Below are 2996 nucleotides of genomic sequence, written 5' to 3'. Positions count from 1 at the left end.
TGGCAAGCGGTATTGTTTCATCATAACCATCGGCATCATCTCAGCGCAGGAGGAGGGAGGGAAAGGGAGAATTAGTGTGTGTGTGTGTGTGTGTGTGTGTGTGTGTGTGTGTGTGTCCAACTGGAATTAGTATCATTCTTATTTTTTATAGTTTTGGAATGTGAGTATAGAATGTATGCTTAGCTGTGTGAGTGGTGGCGCCTGCATGCCATGGTACATGTGTGGAGGTCAGAGGACAATCTTAGGTGGCAGTCCTTATGCTTTAAGATAGGGCCTTCTGCTGCTTACCCTAGGCTAGCTGGTCATAAGCTTCTGGGGAGGGGGCATGTCTCCCATCTCTGCTTCTATTAAGCAGTAAGAGCACTGGGATTAAAGGTGCACTATTGTACCCAGCTTTACATGGGTTCTGAGGATTCAATCTCAGGTCCTCATGCTTACACACTGTGGTAGTTTGGATGTAATCTCGTAGGGAGTGGCACTATTAGGAAGTGTGGCTTTGTTGGAGTGGGTAAGGCCTTATTGGAGGAAGTGCGTCACTGTGGGGGTGGGCTTTGAGGTTTCCTATGCTCAGGAAGTCAGTTGACTTCCTGTTACCTGCAAGAATAAGGACTCTCAGCTACTCTAGCACCACATCTGCCTACATGCTGCTGTGTCCCACCGTGATGATAATGAGCCGAACCTCTGAAACTGTGAGTCTTCCCAATTAAGTGTTTCCTTTATAAGAGTTGGTATGATCATGGTGTCTCTTCATAGCAATAGAAACCCTAACACACACACACAGCAAGAGCTTTATGCCCTGAGCCATCTCCCGAGCCCATCATATTATTTATTTTTTGGTGGGAGTGGTTTTTGTTTTGTTTGTTTGTTTTTCCATGTATTTTGGTGGAGGCCAGGGGTGGAAGGGTTGCACCACAGTGTGCTTGTGGAGGTCAGCAGACAATTTGTGGGAGTCAGTCAGTTCTCTCCTGCCATCACATGGGTCCTGGATTTGAACTCAGGTTGTCAGGCTTGGCAACAAGTGCCCTTACTGCTGAGCCGTCTCGCTTGTCCTTGGAGAGATGTTTTGAAACAAGGTCTCATTTTATAGCCAACTGGCCTGGACCTTACTGGAGTGGGTAGCTGCTCCAGCTTTGACCTTGAAGCACTCCCCCTAGTGAGGCAGTTACCTGCTGCACGGCCTGTAACTTGCCCCTGGGGCATGGCCTCTTTGGACCCTGAAGACCTGAGATGTGTAGTACTGGCTCTCTTGGCTACCTCATGATCCTGGATGCTGGATTGCAGACCAAGTCAGAGTTCTCCAGAGAACTGCATTGGCCTGCACCTTGCCTCTCCCGCATTCTGTAACTTATCCATTTGCTGGTTGTAAGTCACCCCAAAATAAACTTCTTTTGACTGCTATCAGATAAACTACGTGGAATTGCCTCATTAATTGCCACTTTACCTTACTATATAACTTAGGCTGGCCTTGAATCTTATGGGATGCTCTGGCTCAGCCTCCCAAACTCTGGGATTACAGGCAGGAGGCACTATGTGTGGGTTTGTGTCATATTCTATTATAATTAAGAGTCTTTCTTTATAATAAGTAGAACTCCTCTCCTGTCCTATGTCACGGGTTTAACAATCTCAAAGTTTGTGTAAGTGCAATCATGTGGGGGTCACTTTTAACTACAGAAGCCAACTCAGGCAATAAACTGAAAAGATCCATAGCAGCAGACCTCCTGTAGAGTCTTACTGTTTCAGGCATTTTCTGACAGATATGATTTTAATGTCTTTCCAGAGAGCTTGGGTGTTGGACATTAACTTCTGAGTTCACAGGTTACTGGTATTTGGAAGTGAGATTTGGGAAATAATTAGAATTGGAGGAGTTAATGATGAGGGGGATCATGATGACATTTGTGTCTTTATTTTTATTTAATTTTATTTTAGTATGTGAATTGATGTCCCGCCTGCTTGTCTGTGCACCATGTACATACCTGGTGCCCTCAGAGGCCATAAGAGAGTGTCAGATCCTGGAATTATGGATAGTTGTGAGCCCTCACTGTGGGTGCTGAGAATCGAACCTGGATCCTCTGGAAAAGCAGCCAGTGCTCTTAACCACTGAGACATCTTTCCAGTCACATTTGTGGCAGAGGAAGGAGAAGGAGGAGAAAGAAGAGGAAGAATAAAAAAGGAGAAGGAGAAGAGAAGGAGGAGGGGAAGGAGGAGAAGGAGAGAAGAAGAGAAGGAAACAGAGACCTGAGCTGGCACCCTGCCCCATTTCCCCATGAAATGAATGCCCTCCACCATGCTATAATGAAGGACAACAACTTCTCCCAATCTTTTTTTTTTTTTTTTTTCCCCGAAATAGCAATCATTTCTATCAGACTTTGGTCGCTAAACAGTGTCATCACATGCAACTTCTCCCAATCTTGTACCATATAGGCTGTCATCCCTTGTCATTTTTTTGGCCCTGTGACGGACCCTTGCAAGTAGGCTGCAGAAACAGGGCTAGGGCTTGGAGGTAAGGCCAACAGTCCTTGACTATGAATATTCCTCGAGATTTACAAAATACAGCCACAGGTGCTATCTTCCTTCATGCTCATTTCCCCCCAGACTTAGGAGTTTCCATGCCCCTTTCATAGCAGGGACGAGGGACCAAGCAGCTGGACAGGGATTCACATTGTGGTTTCAGACTTCTGTTTGTTGAACGGCTTCTTCCGGGTGAACTTTACCCTCAATCCACACTCTCCACTGGTAACTTCTGAGAGTGCCTGCCTGGAGAGGGCACCTGGGCTGCTGGAGAAAATGTGGGCATCAGGTCCAGATGGACAATGTAGGGTCTGGAGCCAGTTCGTGGGATTCGTGTGTGTATCCAGTTCAGAGGAGTGACTGGTGCTGTATGTGAGAGGCAACAGAATTCAGCAGTGAGCTCCTGGGAGAAGGGAACAGCAGTCAGGCTCTCCTGGAGAGAAATATAATAGATATGGGTTAGGAGGTCTGTGTTGAAATATGTGAAA

At 46.4% G+C, this 2996-nt stretch overlaps 1 non-coding gene across 1 annotated transcript; it reads right to left on the bottom strand.

The window, feature by feature from the left end:
• Positions 1-2343: 2343 nt before the first annotated feature.
• Positions 2344-2397, bottom strand: LOC131907543 (small nucleolar RNA Z17). Its single transcript, XR_009378447.1, has one exon. It is a non-coding gene; the product is annotated as a small nucleolar RNA Z17 (small nucleolar RNA).
• Between the last annotated feature and the right edge of the window lie 599 nt (positions 2398-2996).

This window comes from Peromyscus eremicus, chromosome 3 (assembly GCF_949786415.1).
Source record: "Peromyscus eremicus chromosome 3, PerEre_H2_v1, whole genome shotgun sequence".
Lineage (NCBI taxonomy): Eukaryota > Metazoa > Chordata > Mammalia > Rodentia > Cricetidae > Peromyscus > Peromyscus eremicus.
Note: the sequence above shows the minus strand (reverse complement) of the source record. Positions and strands in the feature narration are given on the sequence as shown.